Genomic DNA, 24,457 nt, shown 5'->3' on the forward strand with positions numbered 1-24,457 from the left:
TGGGAGACCAGGGATGCATCCTTCTCCTGGTGTGTACCCCTCATCCAGTCTACATCTGCAAGGCCTACCTTTTACGGAAGGGGCAGCAGAGTACACACACACTCAAAAACACACCAGAAACAGGGGATCCAGACGGACCCCTTTGCTCTCCGGATCTCCTCCCTCCAAAAAAAAAAAAAAGATAGGTGTTTTAAAATTATTGACAAGTTATGTCTCACCCATCAATCCTGCACCTAGAGCTTCCCTGGGGGTCCCGTGGTTAAAGAATCTGCCTGCCAAAGCAGGAGACACAGGTTAGAGCCCTGGTCAGGGAAGAGTCCATGTCCCACAGTGCAAGAAAGCTCGTGTACGACAACCGCTGAGCCTGGGCTCCAGAGCCCGGGGGGCCACAACTGCTGAAGCCCGTGCGCCCAAGAGCCCGTGTTCTGCAACAAGAGAAGCCAGCGCAATGAGACGTCCACAGGCTGCAAGTGGACAGGGGCGCCTGCTCACCACAACTGGAGAAAGCCCACGTGCACCAACAAAAGACCCACCAGAGCCAAAAAAAAAAATTATTTTTTTTAAAGTCCTGCACCTAGGACTTTTTCTGTAACAGGTTTCTTTCAATGTTTGTTTTTTTAATTTCTGTAACAGCTCTATTTAGCTATAAGCCAAATACAAGCCAATCCGCCCACGTACACACGAATGAATAGACTGTTAGTTGTATTCAGACTCGTCCAACCATCACCACCCACCCAGCTGAGAACAGGCTTCCTAAGCCAGAAGAAACCTCGTACTTGTCAGCAGTCACTCTCCAGCCCTCCCCGGAGACCACGTACGTGTACACGTCGTACTGTGGACACTTGATATACACAGTCATACAACAGGTGAGCTTTTGTGTCGGGCTTCTTTCACTCATGATGTGTTTTACAGGTGCGTCCGTGTTGACCCGTGTTGGAACTCCGTTCCGTTTTAGGGCCGAGTGATACTCCATCGTACCAAATGACCACATTCAATGTATCTGTTCATCAGGGATGGATATATTTACTTTGTTTCTACTTACTGGGCTATTCAGTCAGTTCAGCTCAGTAGCTCAGTCGTGTCCAACTCTTTGCCACCCCACAGACTACAGCACGTCAGGTCTCCCTGTCCATCACCCACTCCCGGAGTTAACTCAAACTCATGTCCATTGAGTCGGTGATGCCATCCAACCATCTCACCCTCTGTCATCCCCTTCTCTTCCTGCCTTCAATCTTGCCCAGCATCAGGGTCTTTTCCAATGAGTCAGCTCTTCTCACGAGGTGGCCAAAGTACTGGAGTTTCAGCTTTAGCATCATTCCTTGCAAAGAACACCCAGGACTGATCTCCTTTAGAATGGACTGGTTGGATCTCCTTGCAGTCCAAGAGACTCTCAAGAGTCTCCTCCAACGCCACAGGTCAAAAGCATCAATTCTTCGGCGCTCAGCTTTCTTTAGAGTCCAATTGTCACATCCATACATTTGGCTGTCAGCGCCCCATGAACACTTGTATACATATGTTTGTGTGTGAATATGCATCCTCATTTCCCTTGGGTGTACAACTAGGAGTAGAATGTCGGGGTCATATGGTAACTAGGGTAAACATTTTGAGGACCTGGTAGACTGCTTTTTTTTTTTTTTAATTTATTTATCTATTTCGCTGTGCTGGGTCTTAGCTGCAACACATGCCATCTTCCGTCTTCATTGTGGCATGGGGTCTTAGCTGTGGCAAGACCACAGGTCTCAGCTGTTCCTGACCATGGGATCAAACCCATGTATGTAAAACACTCCCTAGTCAGAGTTACACACAGTATGTACCCACGTGGACTGACCTACTCCTTAAAAGGATTTTACGACTTTTATCCTGAGAATTTTCAATCTGTAAATCCTTAACCCAGCTTTTCTTATATAGTAATAATCCAAGTGAGCCATCAATTAACCAACCTACTGTCTGTACCAGTGCCCTGCAAACTGTATGCCGTGCTTATTGTCTCTGTCATCTCCAGCTCTTTGCTACTCCATGGACTGCAACCCGCCAGGCTCCCCTGTCCATGGGATTCTCCAGGCCAGAATACTGGAGTGGGCTGCCATGCCCTCCTCCAGGGGATCTTCCCAACCCAGGGATCGAACCCAGGTCTCCTGCACTGCAGGCAGATTCTTTACAGTCTGAGCCACTAGGGAAGCCCAAGAATACTGGAGTGGGTAGTCTGTCCCTTCTCCAGCGGATCTTCCCGACCCAGGAATTGAACCGGGGTCTCCTGTACTGCAGGCAGATTCTTTACCAGCTGAGCTACCAGGGAAGCCCCATGACCCATGAATCAAACCCAGCCAGCTAGGACTTCCCTGGTGGTCCAGTGGTTAAGACTCCGTGCTCCCAATGCAGGAGACCCGGGTCCCATCCCTGGCCAGGGAAGATCCCACATGCTAGGTGGCGTGCCCTCCCCTCACCCTCCCTGCAAAAAATCCAGCCAGCTGTCTTTTTTTTGTTTGGGGCAAATAAAATTTTACTGGAATACAACCACACCCATTTGTTTATACACTGCTACAGGAGAGAATGGAATAGTTTGGGGCCCATAAAGCCAAAAATATTTACTACTTGGCTTGTTACTTTACAAAAAAAAGCTGCCAACCCCTGTTCTACACCAAAAAGCCATTCTTTTTACAAACTGCTAGGAGAACTAGTGAAAAAGATGACTGTTTATGTGCATACCAGGGTACAATTTTGGAAGTTCACTGTGCTCCCACTATATGCCAGGGCTGACCTGAAAATCAGTTCCAAACCTCACCAGGCACTAAAGCAAGGAAACGTTCCTCCTCTGGGGGTTGCAGAGCTGGAAATGAAGCCCATGACAGGCTCAAGGATGAAACCACACAGTACTTGGACCCATCTCTCCGCCTGCACCCGAGGACAACTCAACCCCTCCTTAGGGTAACAGAGTAATTATTTACTGCAAGTTGACCATAAACAGAACATAATGAACAAAATGACCACTCCAAACAGAACTATGAAGCAATTCATTCAGCTAACAACCGGTTTCCAAGTCTAGACGATTTTTAATCCCAACGTAATGACAGATCCCAACGTTAATAAGCTTCCACCCGGCCAAGATTACACACTCAGCCAGAAACAGCCAAGGTGAAGAATATGTGGTGTAGAGTTTAGGTTTCGACATGCCCCAGCTGGGGGTGCCCAAGGGCTGTGTCTAATCGGAGGGTTGGTGGGCAGTTAGCTGGGGTGGGCGGGAGGTGGGAGTTCCCGGAGGAAAAGATGGAGTGAACAGCAGGGGAAGGAACTTAAAAGACTGGAGAGGCGGGGATGGAGGCTGCCCACACAGAAAACAGATCCATGAACGGCGGAGGACAGAACCCTTGGGCTGCCTGGCAGAAGAGGATGAAGGACAAGGAGACGGAGGAGAAAGAAGGGATGGGTGTTCCCAAGGAGACAACAACCAGACAGGCGCAGAGCTGGTGAATCTGAGCATCACAAGCAAGCCTTTAGGTGAAACCATGACGATGAAGAAACCTGCAGGGTCTTAGAACAGGTTCTGAAGGTAGCCCTTCCTACAGACAACTCATCACCTGTAACGACTCGGCCATGACCTGGTGAGCTTTTCCGCCTCATCCCCACAAACCCTTGCACGTGAGACTCTCTCAAAGCACTGTCATTAACGTCTGGCTAAGGGACTCGCCTGGAGGTCCAGTGGCTAAGACTCTGAGCTCCCAAATGCAGGGTGCCCAGGGTTCGATCCCTGGTCAGGGCACTAGATTCCATGTGCCACTACTAAAGATTCTGAACACTGCAATGAAGACGGAAGATCTTCAATGAAGATCTGGCTTGGTCAAATAAATTAAAATTTTTTTGAACAAAGGTCTGGCTTCACCCCGAAGCCCAAATCACATCGTGTTGCTTCCCTTCATCTGCAAAGATTTCCCAGCTCCTGCTCCAGCCGCAAAGACCGCATTCCAAGGCAGCCTGTCTGCCTCATCCAAACCACACTCCACCTACACTCCCAGCAAAAAACAAACGGCTCCAGGTTTGGGAGACAGAGTAGCTGGGGATCTCTGCCCGCCTCGGCTTCCTCGCCAAGACAAAGCATTTGTCCAACATTTTTCACGCTCATGGCAAAGAGAGTTGCAAATGAGGCAGCTTTGAAGACCTCGGGTCCGTACCCTTGACCCCATCAAGCTTTTCCCGTGAGGAAGACTTCATTAGGCTTGAACCTGGTGAAGCCCAGACTTGAAGCTGGCCCTCGGGTCCCAGGAATACAGCTCTGCCCATCAGCTGTGTATAGTCTATCGTGCATTACACGTGATGAGTCACGCCTCAAACGCATCGTGCACTGCACACACGCAGGCTTCTTTTATTGCCATCCTCTGTTTAACAGTCAAGATAGCACTGGGCATTGCCAGTAGCAGAGGGCACCGTCTGCAGGAGCCACAAACGGGGCAGTCCTGTTCTACAATCACCAGGCAAAGTTCTCAGTGTCCCTTGCTCAGGGGCCAAAAAAAAAAAAACTCCCTTTACAAAAAGGCAGGCAGGCAAGGACAAAGGAATCCACGCCCACCCACGATGCCAGTCCGTGTACCCCGGTCAGAAGGAAAGCCCCAAGCTCACTCGCCAGGCCGAATATTCCGGTTTGGATTATTCACTGGAATTCTGTTTGCCAAACTCCTGTTGAGTTTTTAGGGTTTCGAAGTGTCCAAAAATGAGCAGACTGCCTTGCTGTCCTGATGGAAACATTTACTCTGGCAACAGCAAGAGGGAGGGAAGGGAAAAAAAAAAAACAAAAACCAGTCCATGGAAGTCTTTTTGGAAGCAAGCTTTCGTACTTCATCCAACGGATGTTGTTACAGATGATCGAAGATGACACCCACCAAGGGTGGGGGGGGCGGGGGCCCAACTCTCATGGGAGCCAGGACTCACTCGGGAAGGGACCGAGTCAGGGCAATGGGGGTGAGAGGGGAGGGGCTTGAGGCTGGAGATGAAAGACCTTCACCCCCAGACAGCAACTTGAAAGGGCCAGCAGAGATGGGGGTGGACATTACACGGGAAGGGGTCAGGACCCGGGCCCATCTGAAGAATGTCAGCCTGGAAAGCATGGCACCCTGGCAAGGGGAGCCTTTGAAGATAAGGCCAGAAAGAGGAAGATGAGGAATTTGACCTTGAGTTTCAGAAGCCGGAAGGATACCCTGGAGGCAGTGGTGGGGCAGGGTGGGAGAGGGTTCCCAGAAGGCCCGGCAGGGAAGCAGGTGAGTGACCCTGTATCATGTGAGCAAATGCGTCTAGCAGCTTCATCCTCTAGGCAGAGAGGAAAAAGCATCTCTCCTGCCCAGAACACATCACAGATCGGCAGCCACACGTGCTCAAACCAAGACAGGGCAGGGAACACAAACGTAAGCAAGGACTCTGGCAGCTGGGAAGGCAGGTCAAGGGACATATTCATTGATGGACATCAAGGGCCACTGCAGGAAAGGGGTGTGCAGTAGAGCTCAGATATGGAGCTTTGATGGCCTGGGAAAATCGCAACCACCGGAGATCAGAATGGAAGGGGGAGGAACGTTTAGGTCTGAGATCGGATTTCAAAGGCCATGAATCACACCCGTGACTTATCAGCTATGACTAGAAAGCCATCCAGGGGAGAGCATAAGACAGCACTGGCTTCTATGAGCCAGGACAATCACTGATGCCACCTCCCCAGTCACCCTCCCGAGTTCCCTTGTCTCCAAAGAGAGAGCTGAGTCATCCAGGAAGAGGATCCAATTGCAAAGCAATCAGAGAGCTCATCTTTGGTAACAGAGAAGCCCGTGGTGGGGAGGGGGGGGATCAAAAACCTCCAATGAAATGTATCCAGACTTGCACATAAACTCATCACTGGTCTCTGTCTCCTTGGACAATCTCAGGGAGTATCTTATCAGCAATCTGTGGAATTCAAGCTTCCCAGGAACTCTCAGTTCAGTTCCCATTCTTCGCACTCCCATGAACTGCAGCATGCCAGGCTTCCCTGTCCGTCACCAGCTCCCGGAGCTTGCTCAAACTCATGTCCACTGAGTGGGTGATGCCATCCAACCATCTCATCCTCTGTCATCCCCTTCTCCTCCTGCCTTCAATCTTTCCCAGTATCAGGGTCTTTTCAAATGAGTCAGTTCTTTGCATCAGGTGGCCAAAGGATTGGAGCTTTACCTTCAGCATCAGTCCTTCCAATGAATATTCAGGAATAATTTCCCTTAGGATGGACTGGTTGGATCTCCTTGCAGTCCAAGGGACTCTCAAGAGTCTTCTCCAACACCACCACAGTTCAAAAGCATCAATTCTTCGATGCTCAGCTTTCTTTATAGTCGAACTCTCACATCCATACAGGACTACTGGAAAAACCATAGCTTTGACTAGACAGGCCTTTGTTGGCAAAGTAATTGACTTTGTTGGCAAAGTAGTTGAGTGAAGAATCCCATGGACAGAAGAGCCTAGCAGGCTATGGTCCACAGGGTCGCACAGAGTTGGACACAACTGAAGCGACTTAGCACAGCATACATGTCCTGAGCGTCAGCTGACTATTTCACGGGGGGTAATTATTTAACACAAAACATACTTGATGGCAATCTGGTGTCACAACTGTGCACAAAATATGTCTTGAACATTTAAAAGGACCTCGACTCCCAGATGTTTTAGTAGAATCACTTCCCAAAGAAAAGCACTCCTTGATCTCGGCTCTTTCTTGTTCCACATCATGACACTCCAATCTCCCATAATGTGCCATGAACATGCCACGAAATAGTGCAAATCGAGCATGCAGTGCTTACGATATTAAACGATGAGTTAATGGGACCTATATGATGGCACAGCCTATCAATATTTGGCATCCTCTTAAGGAAAAGTAGCTTCTGCATTTTAGGCTAGAAAGTCACTGGAATATCTGTTTAGAAAGGAAAGTGAAGTTGCTCAGTTGTTTCCAACTCTTGGCGACCCCATGGGCTGTAGCCCACCAGGCTCCTCAGTCCATGGAATTTTCCAGGCAAGAGTACTGGAGTGGGTCTCCATTTCCTTCTCCAGGGGATCTTCCCAAACCAGGGATTGAACCCGGGTCTCCCGCATTGCAGGCAGACGCTTTACCATCTGAGCCACCAGAGAAGCACCAGGGAAGTTTAGAAAAGAAACTATGTAGTTTTTTAGATGTTCAGTACATACATTAAGAAGGGTGTACACTGTTTACAAAAGCCAGGACATGGAAGCAACCTAGATGTCCATCAGCAGACGAATGGATAAGAAATCTGTGGCACATATACACAATGGAGTATTACTCAGCTATTAAAAAGAATGCATTTAAATCAGTTCTAATGAGGTGGATGAAACTGGAGCCTATTATACAGATTGAAGTAAGTCAGAAAGAAAACCACCAATTCAGTATACTAATGCATATACATGTAATTTAGAAAGGTGGTAACGATGACCCTATTTGCGAGACAGCAAAAGACCCAGATGTAAAGAACAGACCTCTGGACTCTGTGGGAGAAGGCGAGGGTGGGAGGATTTGAGTGAATAACATTGAAACATGTATATTACCATATGTGAAACAGATCACCAGTCCATGTTTGATGCATGAGACAGGGTGCTCAGGGCTGGTGCACTGGGACGACCCAGAGGGATGGGATAGGGAGGGAGGCGGGAGGGGGGTTAGGACGGGAACACATGTACACCCACGGCTGATTCATGTCAATGTATGGCAAAAACCACTACAATATTGTAAAGTAATTAGGCCCCAATTAAAATAAATTAATTTTAAAAAAAAGAAGGGTGTACACACTGAACTGTGTATAAATTCTCAAAACAACCAATAAAACTTTAATTAGAGAGGAAAATTACTTTCCTCGTGCTTGACAAAATGTTATCTCGAAAAACAAGAAAAGTGGTAACCACCTCCACATGCAAAAAAAAAAGCCTAAGAAGAAACCCCAAAACCCACCTCATACATTTCAGATTCAGACGAACAAGTCTGTATTTAGTCCCGAACATAGGAGTGCACCCTGAAGATTCTAACACACTCCCTCCACTCATTGCCAAGGTGAGGGCTGCATCACACGGGGCCCCAAGACCAAGAAAGGCAGACGTGGCCCAGAGAAGCAGACAGACCCAGGCTGATGGACAGAGAAGGCCAAGGAGAAGTCTGAAAGACCTGGAGGCATCAGAGGCTGCAGTTAGCAACCAGAAGTCCACAGAGAAACAGGAAAGACGCTGACTTCTCAAGAAGACCTTTTAAGAAACATAATTTTTTTTTTTGGGTGGGGGGGGGGTCTTCCCTGGTGGTCTGATAGATAGGAATTGCTTGCCAGTAGAGGTGAGACAGGTTCAATCCCTGGTCTGGGAAAATCCCACACGTTGCAGAGTAACTAGTCCCATGGGCCACAACTATTGAGCCTGTGGTCTAGAGCCTGGGAGCCGCATCCACTGAGCCCATGTGCTGCAAGTATGGAAGCCCTAGCGCCCTAGAGCCCATGCTCTGCAACACGAGAAGCCACCACAGTGAGAAGCCTGTGCATGACAAATGGAAAGTGACAATGTTAGCTGCTCAGTAGTCTCCGACTCTTTGCGATCCCGTGGATTCTAGCCCACCAGGCTCTTCTGTCCATGGGATTCTCCAGGCAAGAATACTGGAGTGGGATGCCATGCCCTCCTCCAGGGGATCTTCCCCACCCAGGGATGGAACTTGGGTCTCTGTAATTGCAGGCAGATTCTTTACCATTTGAGCCACCAGGGAAGCCCACCTCAACTACTGGGTAGCCCTTACCTGCCGCGACTAGAGAAAGCCCTTGTGCAACAAGGAAGACCCAGCACAGCCAAAAACAAATACATTAATTGTTGTTCAGTCGCTCACTCCTGTCCAACTCTTTGCGACCTCATAGACTGCAACACGCCAGGCTTCCCTGTCCTTCACCATCTCTCGGTGTTTGCTCAAACTCATATCCATTAAGTCGGTGATGCCATCCAACAATCTCATCCTCTGTCGTCCCCTTCTCCTCCTGCCCTCAATCTTTCCCAGCATCAGGGTCTTTTCTAATGAGTCAGCTCTTCTCGTCAGGTGGCCAAAGTATTAAGAGAGCTTCAGCTTCAGCATCAGTCCTTCCAATGAATATTCAGGACTGATCTCCTTTAGGATGGACTTGTTGGAGCTCCTTGCAGTCCAAGGGACTCTTAAGAGTCTTCTTCAATAGCACAGTTCAAAAGCATCAAATACATAAATAAAACAGTGCAATTTTTAAAAAAAGAAACGCAAAAGGAAGGAAATTTGCATCAGGGGGTCAGTGGTAGCAATTCAGAACCCAAGCCAGACTTGACAGGGAACCCCGATAGGACTGTTCAACTCTGAACCCAGAGCCCACAGCCTCCTCAGGCGAAGACGAAGCCCAAGGTACATGGCTGCTCTCCAGGAGGGGTGAACATCCAGGGCCTCAGGGCTCTGCGGAGTCCTGACCCTCAGGGACAGCACAGCACTTGGGAGAACACAGGCCAATCCGTGGAGGGGATACTGTCTGCAGGGCAACACTCAGGGGGCATTTTCGGAACACCCCTGCCTGGCGAGGGGAAGTCACAATCCAGGAAAAAGGTGCGCAGAGGACACCCATTTCAGTGCCACGCCAGTTAGCAATGTAGTGCGTCTTAAGTGCAAATCACCAGTCACCAGCTGAGTGGTGATACTGGGGCTGGACGTGGGGACCTTTGGGGGGGTGTAGCAGGCTGTGCCTCGGGAAGTGTCATCAGCAGAGGGCACCAGAGGGACACTGGGGGACAGGGCTTCCCTCTGAAGTCAGCCCAGCCCTGCTCCTGAGACAAGGCAGTGTCTTGACTCTTTTCAAACCAATGGACTGCAACACGCCAGGCTTCCCTGTCCTTCACCATCTCCCAGCGCTTGCTCAAACTCATGTCCATTGACTCGGTGATGCCATCCAACCATCTCATCCTCTGTTGTCCCCTTCTCCTCCCACCTTCAATCTTTCCCAGCATCAGGGTCTTTTCCAAGAAGTCAGTTTCCTGCATCAGGTGGCCAGAGTACTGGAGTTTCAGCTTCAGCATCAGTCCTTCCAAAGAATATTCAGGACTCACGTCATTTAGGATGGACTGGTTGGATCTCCTTGCAGTTCTGTTGCTCAGTCGTGTCTTGCCTCTTTTCAAACCAATGGACTGCAGTGGGCCAGGCCTCCCTATCCACCGCCAGCTCCCAGAGCTTGCTCAAACTCGCGTCCGCCGCGTTGGTGATGCCATCTTCATCCTCTGTCGTCCCCTTCCCCATCCCGCCTTCAATCTTTCCCAGCATCAGAGAGGTCACCGGCCTTGAGTCCAGAAGTGGTGTCACTGTTCCTTCCAGCTGCCGTCCTCTTCAGAGCTCTCTTTACCCCAAGGAGCACCTAGTTAATCATTCTTCACTAAGTTAATAATAAGGAATCGTCTGCTGACAGTAATCCTTTACACCCGGGGTGGCAAACTTCTGCACCGAGACAGCCATATGGTAAGTATTTAAGGCGGGGGGGGGGGGGGGGCGCGGTCTTCTGGTCTCCATGGCAATGGCACAAACCCGCCCGACAGAGGAGCCGGAAGGGGTGTGTTGGAATGTGGCCAGTGCCCAGAAGCCTGCCTTCTATTAAGCAGCCCCCCTTCCAATTACTGCGCGCTTTCTGCTTCCCAATGAGACCCTGCTGCTGCTGCAGCTGCTAAGTCACTTCAGTCACGTCCGACTCTGTGCGACCCCATAGATGGCAGCCCACCAGGCTTCCCCATCCCTGGGATTCTCCAGGCAAGAACACTGGAGACTCTGAGGGATAGACAGTTCCATGTGACAAGCACAGCAATGGAGGCATACATGGGCCCCAGCATCACAGAGCAGGAGCAGTCAGACCAGAGGATTCGAGGAGGGGCTGATGATCAGGGATGCTTTCACAGAGATGAGGACGAAGGCGCTAGGACTTCAGACTGAGCCCGACCACTTCACTGCACAGCTGGAGAACTGAAAGCGTTCGTGGCTCAGTCACGTCCGACTCTTTGCAACTGCATGGACCATAGCCCGCCAGGCTCCTCTGTCCATGAGGATTCTCCAGGCAAGAATACTGGAGTGGGTTGCCATGCCCTCCTCCCCCAGGGGATCTTCCCAACCCAGGGATTGAACCCAGGTCTCCAGTATCACAGGCAGATTCTTCACCACCTGAGCCCAGCAGGGAAGTCCGACTGGAGAGAACTGGAGAATGAAGCCCACTTTATTGTTCTCGGTCTCAGTTTTCCACTCAAAACAATTCGGACAACAGTTGGGCTGGGGGTGGGGCGGGGCCTGACAACCCAAGACCATACGAAGAATAAAAGGGAGACAAATTACGAAAATATGTTGCAAATTCAGAGTCTTATGCAAGTATTATTTACAAAACACGTTATTTAGAATTTGCTGGCATTCCAATCAGGACTGCAACCCAGGGGAGGATCCTGGACTTTCAAGTTCAGTGACAAATGGTCCCCACTCCTAATTAATAACACGAGGAAAGGAGATGCTTAAGTGGCAAAGGGAGATTGCTCCGTTTACAAACACCCCAAAGCTATTTGGATATACTGGTTTCTAAGTCCTTGCATACCACACTGTTTGGGGGGAAAGTAAAGCCCAAAGTTCAGTTATCCTAGAAGCTCTTACTGTTTATTCTCAACCTACAGTTTCTTTTACCCGTGATGAGCTACCATACAGCTTTACAGAAAACTTTTAAAATACAACACGTCACCATTCACAAATGGGGGGGGGTGTCTTACAAGAGTTTCACTTAAATGGGTTATGTGGAAACTAAACCACACGTCCCCCATTTGAAACACACACACACAAACGCAATTTAAGTTCTCAGGCTAAGACACAAATACCTCTCTACAAAATGTCATCGTTTATATGTGTATGCTCACGGCTGACTGAGCTTCCCAGGTGGCACTGGTGGTACAGAACCTGCCTAGTTCTTTACTGGCGCTAAAGAACGAAGGAAACATAAGAGACGGGTCCAGTCCCTGGTGGAGAAGATCCCCTGGAGAAGGGCAGGGCAGCCCACTCCAGTATTCCTGCCTGGAGAATCCCATGAACAGAGGAGCCTGGCGGGCTACAGTCCATGGGGTCAGACAGTCACACACGACTGAAGTGACTTTAGCACACACGCACGCATGGCTGACTCAAGTTGCTGTACGGCAGAAACTAACACTACATTGTGGTGCAGTTATCCACTAATTAAAGGGAAAAGATGTTATGGTTTACAGTCTGTGGTTTTTGCAATCAAGGAAAGGGGAAAAAAGCAAATATGCCTTCTCCACAGTTGGCTCTCTGATATATGTGCTATATGCACAGGTCAGGTGTTCCTAACTTGGGCATAGTTCTGGGTCCTCTTGGTTAGAATGGGGACTATGTTTTCTAGAAACTCTATTTCCATATAGTTCATTAGATTGGGTCCAAAGGAAACTGTCCAAGGATAGAAGGCGGAAGCTATGGTTTTCCCAGCAGTCATACATGCATGTGAGAGTTGAACCATAAGGGCTGAGCGCCGAAGAACTGATGCTTTTGAACTGTGGTGTTGGAGAAGACTCTTGAGAGTCCCTTGGACTGCAAGGAGACCCAACCAATCCATCCTAAAGGAGATCAGTCCTGAATATGCATTGGAAGGACTGATGCTAAAGCTGAAACTCCAATCCTTTGGCCATCTGATGCAAAGAGCCGACTCATTGGAAAAGACCCTGATGCTGGGAAAGGTTGAAGGCAGGAGGAGAAGGGGATGACAGAGGATGAAATGGTTGGATGGCATCACTAATTCAATGGACATGAGTTTGAGCAAGCTGATTTCCTTTAGGATGGACTGGATGGATCTCCTTGCAGTCCAAGGGACTCTCAAGAGTCTTCTCCAACACCACAGTTCGAAAGCATCACCTGATGTGAAGAGCCGACTCATTGGAAAAGATCCTGATGCTGGTAAAGATTGAAGGCGGGAGGGGAAGGGGATGACAGAGGATGAGATGGTTGGATGGCATCACTGACTCCATGGACCTGAGTTTGAGCAAGCTCCGGGAGATGGTGAAGGACAGGGAAGCTGGGCCTCTCCTGGAAGGAAGATAAACAGTGATGGGGGGTGAAGAGAAACTGGAGGCCACTGGGCACTTCTGCATCACTTTCACCTTCTGTCCTTGTCTTTGGGGTCGCAAAGGGCTGGACAGGACTTAGCGAGTGAACAAGTTTTTTAAAATTGTGCTTTAACCCATCCCACACAAAATTTATTGTCACCCTTTTTTTCAATATACAGAAACAAACTTACTTTCTATACGCTATGAACAAACAACCCCAAAATAAAATGAAGATAACAATTTCACTTCCAAGAGTCTGAAGAGGCAAAGAAATTCTAGTGATAAATTTGATAAGAGTGAAAGTTGCTCGGTCGTGTCCGACTTTTTGTGACCCCATGGACTATACACTCTGTGGAAAATTCTCCAGGCCAGAATACTGGATTGGGTAGCCTTTCCCTTCTCCAGGGGAATCTTCCCAACCCAGGGATCGAACCCAGGTCTCCCACCTTACAGGCGGATTCTTTACCAGCTGAGCCACAAGGGAAGCCCAAATTTGATCAAAAAGAGGAGGGCAAAACTTGAACCCCGAAAACTACAAAACACTGCTTTGGAAGAAGTTATCTAAATAGCTGACAGGGCATGCCACAGTCACAGATGGAATTGCTGACGCTGTTATTTAATAAGATGCGTCACCCATTTTTAAGTGTACCGTTCAGCAGCGTTCTTTGTAATTACATGATGTGTAAGTGAGCCCTAGGAATTCACCTTGCAAAACTGACACCGGGTCCATCAAGCGTTTCTCCCAGTCCTTGGCAAGAGCCGTTCTGCCTTTCTGTTTTCAGAACCCGACTCCTGTGGATGCCGTGTGTAAGTGGAGTCCCACCGGACTGTCCTCTGGGTCTGGTTGTAGCACTTGAGGTTCACGTACGTGATCGCAGGCCGCGTGGAGCACCCGTTATCTAACACTAATATTCTACCGTATGTATACGCCGCGTTCCCTTTATCCTTTCACCTGCCGAGGGAAACCTGGGCTGCTTCAAACACCGGCAACTCTCATACACAGTTTATTGTTGTTCTGTTAGTCGCTCAGTCATGTCTGACTCTTTGCCACCCCCATGGACTGTAGCCCGCCAGGCTCCTCTGTCCATGGGGCGGATGCAAAAATTGCTATGACCAGTTGGGCAAACAGGTGGAAAAACCTTCAAGTCTCCTGAGTGTTCACCAAAAGACCTGTGTAAGAATGACCACCCCAGCACCACCCATACCAGCTAAAACACAGAAAGAAGCCAAATGTCCAGCCAAAAAAAAAAAAAACCATGGGATACAGACTTTCCTGGTGGCCCAGTGGCGAAGACTACAAACTCTCAATGCAGGGGTCTCCGGGTTTGATCCCCGGTCAGGGAACAAGGTCCCACATCTCACAACTAAGATCAAAGATCTTGTGTGCCCTGCAACTAAGACCCAGGTACAGCCAAATAGATAAACATTTTTTTTAAATAATTAAAAAAATAAAATAAAATATGGATGGGCTAGCTGAACACTGGGATAGCTCAGCACATTTCTCCCCCAGGTACCAGTGATGTTCAGGGCTGGATATTCCTCTGTGACGGGGCTGTCCCTTACCTGGAGGATGTCTACGATCGCCATTCCTAGTCTCTGCCCACTGGATGTCAGCAGCATCCCCCACCCCCACCACCGCCCCAATAACATCTGGAATGTCCCCAGATACTGTGCAGTATATACCCTGAGGGACAAAAGCTATCATTCCCAACTGGGAACCTCCACTTGAGAAAGGATAAAATGCCTGCCACACTCATGACAACAACCCTCAGTCGAACATACAAACAGGAGACGGGACAACTCTGAAACACCCTTCCGACCTCCTGCCCTGTGAAGACGCATCCACCACAGCAGGACGCCGGCAGCCTCCTGCCTCCCACAGAATGTCTTGCGAGAACTCCCCTGGCAGTCCAGCAGTGAAGACCCCTTGCTTCTGATGCAAAAGGCACGGGTTCGACCCCTTGTCAGGGAACCGGACCCCACAAGTCACGCCACTGCCATGCAACGTGGCCCCCAAAATCAAAGATCTCCCACCAGCAAAGGGAGAGAGGCTGGCTGATCAGGCCGAGTGGAGGCCCTGTGTTCAGTCCAGTCCCACCGTTGACCAGGCAAAACTAACCGCTGTCGCCTTGCTCTGGACACCATGCATGCGTGCTAAGTCACTGAGCCGAGTCCAACTCTGTGACCCCCCATGGACCGTAGCCCACCAGGCTCCTCTGTCCACGGGATTCTTCAGGCAAGAACACTGGAGTGGGATGCCATTTCCTTCTCCAGAGGGGGGTCTTCCCGACCCAGGGATCGAACCCCCATTTCCTGCATTGGCAGGTGAATTCTTTACCACTGAGCCACCTGGCAAGCCTCTGCACATTATGAGCTTTTGCCTGAACATCACAGGCTGGCAACTAAGAAGCATCTGTCATTTCTTCCCAGAGAAATGGTCCTTTCTTGCCTCCCAGCTGTGTTGGGCTGGGGTCCCCTCTACTCACACCTGCACCCCGTGTCTGGCTCACTTCCACTAACCATCCTGGGCCCCCAACACCACATCCACTCTGGAACCAACGGCCACCTCCCAGCCTCCCGAACACCCTGCTGCATTACCAGTCGGGGCTCCAAACTCTCTGCTCCCCACCCCCGGCCCCCATTTTATTTTTGGCCACAGGTGGCACGCAGGACCTTAGTTCCCTGACCAGGCTTCAAACTCATGCTTCCTGCAGCGGAAGCTCGGAGTCCAAACCAGGAGACTGCCATGGCAAGTCCCCTGAACCCTGCTGACGGCTCTCTGCTTAAGCTACCAGCCCCAGTCCAAGACTCTAGTCTCCTGAAGGCCAAAGCCCAATGGTTATCTCTGTTACTTCCCCTCCGATACCAAAGTCTGTCTCACAACATGACAGGCAACGCTTCTGGCAAGGGCGAACTGAGAGGAGGAGGGGAAGAAAAGACGTCAGCAGGGGACAGCAGGGTCCCTTGTCCAAAGCCTGCTTTCATCCCATACCACAGGAGGAACACAGCACACCCCGCGCCCCCTTTCGGGGTTGGTTTCACGCCTTATCAAGTCAGGGCGAACGCAAGCAGGCTCCCCAGCCGTCTGGGAACACAGTCCTGCCCCTGATTCCAACCCTGTTCTCAGACACCTGAAGCAAAGGAGCAGTGGGGATGTTCAAGCACCGGAACGACTGGAACCACTTAATCATTCAGTTTTCAAAGCGGAAATGCAGCCTGCAGGAGCTGATAGGCCATCGAGAGGCAGGAAGAGGAACTGCTGGACACAAGAACAAAAGTGCCCCCGGCTTGGGAGACGGGCGGCTGTTTTGTCTGCAACGGATGGACAGACTGGCCCCAGCCTCGGGGCCGCTTCAAAGAAGCAGGGGCACTTGTTCAGATAAGGCTGCCGTTCGGCAGCACAACAGAGGAGACTGGTCAGGGGCGGGATCCAGCAGAGAAGGCTACCTCGCCTTCCCCTGGGGTGAAGTCAGAGCTCCCTGCAAGCCTTCATCTCTTTATCAGGTAAACACATGGGTGATCTCACCCATCATGAGGACTGTGCTTCTGGAACAAGTCTTTTCATGGATACTGCCCCAGGCAAAATGCTCGGGGTGTCCTCCTGAACCCCAACCGTGCTGCCCCGGGTTAGTTCCCTGGTGGTCCGTGGGTTAAGACTCCCGCACATGCAGTACAGAGGGGTGCATGGGTTTCCTCCCTGGTCGGGGAACTAAGATCCCGTATGAGGAGGCCAAAAAGGAAAAAAGAAAAAGAAACCCAAGCCCTCCAGTATGATGGTCTAAGGGGCTGGAGGTCGTTGGGAGGAGATTGGGCAGGGTAGAAAGTGAAAGTCGCTCAGTCGTGCCTGACTGTTTGCGACCCCATGGGCTATACAGTCCATGGAATTCTCCAGGCCAGAATACTGGAGTGGGTATCCTTTCCCTTCTCCAGAGGATGTTCCCAACCCAGGGATCGAACCCAGGTCTCCTGCATTGCAGGCGAATTCTTGACCAACTGAGCTATCAGGGAAGCCCCAAAATAGGGCTGTTTGATTGCTTTAAGTAATCGAACATTACTTCCATTGCTTTCTACAGTGGATCTTCCCAACCCAGGAAACTGAACCTGGGTCTCCGGCTCTGCAGGCGGATTCTTTACCAACTGAGTCACAAGGGAAGCCCATGAGGGTGGAACCTTCAGAAACATCAGGGCTGTTATACTGCACCAAACATTCCCAAGACCTTCCTGACGCCTTCCACCACGTAAGGCCACCAGCAGATACCACCTATGAAACAGGTCCTCACCACACACTGAATCTGCCAGCAACAACATGGACTTCCAGACTCCAGACCGTGAAAATTAAAATGTTTGTTGTTTATAGGTTTGTTTTTTTTTTTTTTCAATCACAGCCTAAATGTTATCACCAACTCAACTGACATGAGTTTGAGCAAACTCTGGGAGATGGTGATGGACAGGGGAGCCTGGCATGCTGCAGTCCATGGGGTAGCAAAGAGTCGAACAGGACTGAGCAGCTGAACAACAACAACAAATTGGACAAAGACAGACGTCAAAGGTGCAGCTCAGAGAGCCTAGCTAAGCACTGCGGGGAACACAGAAGTTTCATGATTTCTACATGCTAGTGCTCAGAGCGTAGGGAAGGCTCCGGGTACAAAGACACCAGCCCTCCAGAGGGGCCCTGGGGACGGGGCAGGGCGCTCGTCACTGAAAGCACAGGGCTATCCGGGCCTGGCCTCTGGTTCAGGTCAGTTCAGTCGCTCAGTCGTGTCCTGATCTTTGAGACCGTGAACGTCAGCACGACAGGCCTCCCTGTCCATCACCAACTCCTGGAGCTTGCTCAAACTCACATCCACTGAGTCGGTGATGCCATCCAACCATCTCATCCTCTGTTGTTCCCTTCTCCTCCTGCCTTCAATCTTTCCCAGCATCAGGGTCTTTTCCAATAAGTCAGTTCTTCGAATCAGGTGGCCAAAGTACTAGAGCTTCAGCATCAGTCCTTCCAATGCATATTCAGGACTGATATCCTTTAGGATGCACTGGCTGGATCTCCTTGCTGTCCAAGGGACTCTCAAGAGTCTTCTCCAACACCGCAGTTCAAAAGCATCAGTTCCTCGGCGCTCAGCTTTCTTTATGGTGTGACTCTCACATCCACACGTGACTACTGGAAAAACCATAGGTTTATCTACACAGGCCCAGGGTGGGTGGATCCTCTAGTTGTTGTTACTGTTCTTGAAGAGGCTGGACATCTGGATTTTTATGGGGAGTATCCCTGTGTCCTCAAATTGTTGGCACGCTTTATATTTCAAGACTTGGTGAGGGACTTCCCTGGAGGTCCAGTCATTAAGCATCTACCTTGCAAGGCAGGGGATGTGGGTTTGATCCCTGGACTGGGAAGTAAGACCCCACACGCCACGGAGCAAGTAAGCAGGCACACGGCAACTACTGAGCCCTTGGGGCACAACCAGAGAACCCAGGCACCGGTACGAAAGATCCCGCGTGCCACAACTAAGACCCAGTGCAGCCAAGTAAGTGTGTGTATGTGTGTGTGCGTGTGTCAGTCACTCACTTGTGTCCAACTCTGCAACCCCATGGACTGTAGCCTGCCAGGGTCCATGGGGATTCTCCAGGCAAGAATACTGGAGTGGGTTGCCATCCCTTCTCCAGGGGAATCTTCCTGACCCAGGGATTGAACCCAGGTCTCCCACATTGCAGGCAGGTTCTTTACCATCAGAGCCACCAGGGAAGCCTTGATGCAGCCAAATAAATATATAAATGTTACAAAAAAACACAACAAAACTCGGTGAGACTCTTCCCCCACCCCTCAGAAAACAGTTGCAGGGAAAAGTCACATCTGTGTAGCCCTCAGTGGGCAGCCTGTGGCTTGGGTCGTTCCCATCATACCCGCCTCCTCTGTGCAGGTAGAAACCCCGGTCAGTGAAGTTTCCTGCACACCAAGGCGACCCCCTCAGCGCCCAGCCTCCAGTTCCTCTCTGTCCCTCCCGACACTCGGCCTGAGTGACCTTCAGGGACCTGCTTCTGCCCAGATTCCTTGGGATTGTATGTTTTTTTGACGGGGGGCGGAGCGGCACCCTCTGTCACTGCCAGGATCATCAGGCCGTCTGCGATGGCTAATGGCCCTGCTGTGCCCCAGCCACCGTCCATGTGGACACGGGGGCGGAACATGATCTCTGACCAGCGAGTGGGTGGGGGCCAGGCCGGTCCTAACCGGAGACGGGAGCTGGCGGAAGCGGACGTCAGTTGGACGCCTCTGGGGAAAGCCTTTGTCTCTGCATCAAAGGGGCAGAAACATCTGGTCCCACCCTTTCTTGTGGCCCTGAACAAAGAAGCGTGCTGTGGATGCAGCAGCTGGCGTGCAGCAGTGGGGCTGCAGAGACCCTGAGGGCCGCGGGGCCCTTAGAAAACCGGACCCATTCATTCAGAAGACGGCGTACTTCAGAACGAGCCTGAACTCTTTATAAACCCAAATCATTTCTCCTTTTAATGTTTATAATGTAAAAAAAAATTTTTTTAACATCCCAACATGGAAAAATAGTTTAAAACAATAAAACTTGGTTGAGCTTTCTTATTCAAAAAGTATTAATGGGGTACCATTTATTTTCATATCTGAGAAACAGGCTACAAAAACCTATGATGTCTTGCAACGCTCATGCTTTTATTTACAACTAAGACATACTGTGGCTTCTCCCGTGGCTCAGATGGTAAAGGATCGGCCTGCAACACGGGAGACCTGGGTTGGGTCCCTGGGTCGGGAAGATCCCCTGGAGAAACGAACCCACTCCAGTGTTCTTGCCTGGGGAATCCCATGAACAGAGGAGCCTGGAGGGCTACAGTCCATGCATGGGGTCCCAACTGACAGGACTGAGAGACTAACACTTTCACTTCTTTCAAGACATACTGCACATACCCTAGAAATCTACCAGCTCCAAGTCACTACATTTTTCCTCATCTAATCCCCATACTGCTGACAGAGGAGTATAATGCATTCGAAAAATATATCATGGGAGGGAGGGGGACATCCGTGGAGGTCCAGTGGCTAAGACTCTATGCTCCTAATGCAGGGGGCACAGTCAGGGAATTTCCAGTTAGGGAATTAGATCCTGCATGCTGCAACTCAGATCAAAGATCCTGCACGCCACAACTAAGACTCAGCACAGCCAAATTCATAAATAAATTTTCTAAAATATATATATATATATACACACACACACACATATATGTCTTGGAGGAGGAGAGTAAGGCCTTCCCAGGTAGCACTAGTGGTGAAGAACCCTACTGCCAATGCAGGAGATCTAACAGACCCAGGTTTGATCCCTGGGTCGGGAAGATCCCCTGGAGAAGAGAATGGCAACCCACTCCAGGATTCTTGCCTGGAGAATCCCTATGGACAGAAGAGCCTGGGGGTGCTACAGTCCACGGGGTCACACAGAGTCGGACACAACTGAAGCAACTTAGCAGGCACACAGGGGAGTGAGGACTGATACTTATAAAATCTAGATAGTCTAAATCAATGAGACCACATGAACGGAGATTTTTCACCAAACATACTCCACACCTCCACAGTAATACTATTTCTCCACACTGAATTAAAGTTTAGAATCAAAGCAAAATTGTTAAATTATTATGCATCTAACTTGCAATCTTCCTCTGCCATCTAAAAATAGAAAACTTTTTAACTACTCCACGCACCCCAATATTCAAAGCAACACTGTACACAATTAGCCAAGACACGGAAACAGCCTAAATGTCCATCAACAGAGGGATGGATAAAGAAGATGTGGTACACATACGGTGGAATACTACTCAGCCATAAAAAAGAATGAAATGATGCCATCTGCAGCAACATAAACGATCTAGAGACTATCGCATTAAGTCAAACATCATATGATATCACTTAGCATGTGCGATCTAAAATACGGCACGAATGAACTCATCTACAAAACAGAAGCCAACTCACAGGCACAGAGAACCGACTGGCTGCCAAGGGGGAGAAGGGGTGGGGAGGGGTGGACTGGAAGTCTGGGGTTAGCAGACGTAAATTACTAAATATAGGATGATAAACAACAAGGCCCTGCTGTAGAGCATGGGGAACTATATTCAATATCCTCTGATAAAGCGTAATGGAAAAGAACATAAAAAACAATGTATATACATATGTACAACTGATTCACTTTGCTGTACAGCAGAAGTGAACCCACCACTGTAAATCAACTTTAGCTCAGAAAAAAAAAAAAAATTTAAGCTATTCCAATTATGATGAAACAGCACCCACCCGCCCCCCCAAAAAAAAAACGAGCAACTTTTTGCTGCCTTTTCAGCAGCCAACTTTCACAGGCGAAACTCTCATTCTTTAACATTACACTTATTTCTCCCAGGTTCATTCAAAGCTTTGGGGGTGGGAGGAATGGGAACATTCCTTTTTTTATGCATATTTATTTATTTTTAAAATTAATTTATTAATTTTAATTGTAGGCTAATTACTTTACAATATTGTAGTGGTTTTTGCCATACATTCACATGAATCAGCCATGGGTGTACATGTGTTCCCCATCCTGAAGCCCCTTCCCACCTCCCTCCCCATCCCATCCCTCAGGGTCATCCCAGTGCACCAGCCCTGAGCACCCTGTCTCATGCATCAAACCTGGACTGCCGATCTATTTCACATATGGTAATATACATGGGGAACATTCTTAACTAAAAAAAAAGACAAAAAAAAAGACTCACATTAAAATGACTTAACTCTTATGACCCAGCAGTGTCTCAGCCAAGACATAATACATCAAGAGCTTTTCGGGGGAGGGGGGGGTGTTCCCTGGTTGGCCCAGTGGTAAAGAATCTGCCTGCCAATGCAGGAGACAGGGGTTCAATCCCTGGGTCGGGAAGATCTCCTAGAGAAGGGCATGGCAACCCACTCCAGTATTCCTGCCTGGAGAATTCCTCGGACAGAGGAGCCTGATGGGCTAGTCCCTGGGGTCACAGAGAGTAGGACACGACTGAGCGGCTTTCACTTTCACACATTTATCTGCTAGGAATGATGTGCAACCACGGGGAATTTTTATCAATGTGCTCAAAAAAGGAAGGAGACAGTTATGTCCCATGGCAGGCTATCAAGACACACTTCTATCCGGAATATGACATGGCGTCACTGATACGTGGGGTCCGAAACATGACACACATGAACTGACCGATGAGACAGACTCCCAGACACACAGGCTTGTGGCTGCCCAGGGTGCGGACTGGGGTGGGGGAGACAGACAGACAGACTTGTGGTTGCCCAGGGTGCGGACTGGGGTGGGGAGAGAAGGACTGGGAGTTTGACCTTAGCAGATGCAAGCTGTTATACAGAAAATGGGGACTTCCCTGGTGGTCCAGTGGCTAAGACGCCAAGGCAGGGGCCCAGGTTCAATCCCTGGTCAGGGAACTTGATCCTACATGCTACAAGGCAGACCTGGCACAGCCAAAGAAATAAACACATATTAACAATGGAGAAGCAACGAGGGCCTGCTGGACAGCCCAGGGAACTCTGCTCAGTACTCCATAACAACCTCATGGTCACCAGGGCGGAAGGATGGGGGAAGGGACAGTTAGGGACTTTGGGATGGACGTGGACACATGGCTGTGTTTAACATAGAGAACCAACAAGGACCTGCTGGACAGCACAGGGAAGTCAAGTCAATATTCTGTAGTAACCTATAAGCAAAAAGAACCTGAAAAAGAAAGAATACACGTATATGTGTAACTACCATTCCAACAAAAAGATGACACTTATATTCTATATATACACATACACAGCAGCAGAAAATACCATTTGCCCCCAAGACACTTCTTATGACAACTGCTTAAGAACTTCTTACGGCACCCCACTCCAGTGTTCTTGCCTGGAAAATCCCGTGGACGGGGCAGCCTGGTGAGCTGCCGTCTATGGGGTCGCACAGAGTTGGACACGACTGAAGCGACTTAGCAGCAGCACCATGCAGTTCTTATGCAACTTCTTGCAAAGAGAAGAGAATTTTCCATTTCCCAACTAAAGTTATTAGGAAATACCACAGGGGATTATTAGGAAATGATGCAGGAAATGCGTACCTACAAGTAATTTTAGCCTCGATTATTCACATATTTAAATTTTTTTGCAACTGCAGTTCTACAATCATTTATATTGTGGGTCTAATTCAACACTCCTGAAAACTGCAATTCACGGAGATCTGTGTACTTAGTAATGTATGACGTGTGTCCCAGGGGAGACTGGGCCTAACAGAAAAGGAAGTCTTTGCCAGACCCAGTTCGAATACCAATTCAAGATGGCCGGGCATTAAGAATGAAGCCTCAGGGACTTGCCTGGTGGCCCAGTTTGGCTAAGACTCCAGCACTCCCAATGCAGGGGGCCCGAGGTTCGATCCCTGGTCAGGGAGCTGGAAACTAAAAAGATCCTGCATGCTACAATGAAGATTGCAGATCCCGAGTGCCACAACTGAGTACCCAGTAAAGCCAAAAAAAATTAAAATAAATACATTTATATATAAGAAAACGAGGGCTTCCCTGGTGGGTCCAGTGGGGAAGAATCCACCTGCTAATGCAGGGGACACAGGTTCCATCTCTACTAGTCTGGGAGGATTGCACACGCCCTGGAGCAACTAAAGACAGGGCACCAGAACTACTGAGCTCAGAACTAGAGCCCACGAGCCTCGACTAACTGAAGCCCGCGCCCTAGAGCCCATGGTCCAAGAAAAGACAAGTCACCGCAGTGAGATGCCCTTGTGCCACCAACTAGACAGGAGCCCCAGCTCGCCGCAACTAGACAAAAGACCAGACAGCAACCCACCAGAGCCAAAAATAAAAATCGATCTTTTTTTTTTTTTTTTTAAATAAAACAAACCAGAAACCGAAGGGTCAAAAACAAGATGCTCATCACCTGGGGAACATCCCAGGCTCTACACTAAATCCCAGGTGAGACGGTCAATCAATGATGGCCAAGAGTTTTACTGCAGGATAAGGTTCTGAGCTTTTGCTGCTGCTGCTGCTGCTGCTAAGTCACTTTAGTCGTGTCCGACTCTGTTCGACCCCATAGACGGCAGCCCACCAGGCTTCCCCGTCCCTGGGATTCTCCAGGCAAGAACACTGGAGTGGGTTGCCATTTCCTTCTCCAATGCATGAAAGTGAAAGTGAAAGTGAAGTCGCTCAGTCATGTCCGACTCTAGTGACCCCATGGACTGCAGCCCACCAGGCTCCTCCGTCCATGAGAGTTTCCAGGCAAAAGTACTGGAGTGGGGTGCCATTGCCTTCTCCGTCTGAGCTTCTTGGTCCTTATAAAAAGCATTATCGAGGTGGATTTTCATCTTCA

General features: G+C 49.5%; 1 protein-coding gene across 3 annotated transcripts in view; it reads right to left on the bottom strand.

The window, feature by feature from the left end:
- Window positions 1–24,457, bottom strand: part of SHROOM2 (shroom family member 2) — a 142,035-nt gene that overhangs the window by 70,760 nt on the left and 46,818 nt on the right. The gene's annotated exons all lie outside the window — the stretch shown is intronic.

Source organism: Bos taurus, chromosome X, assembly GCF_002263795.3.
Source record: "Bos taurus isolate L1 Dominette 01449 registration number 42190680 breed Hereford chromosome X, ARS-UCD2.0, whole genome shotgun sequence".
NCBI classification, from domain to species: Eukaryota; Metazoa; Chordata; class Mammalia; order Artiodactyla; family Bovidae; genus Bos; species Bos taurus.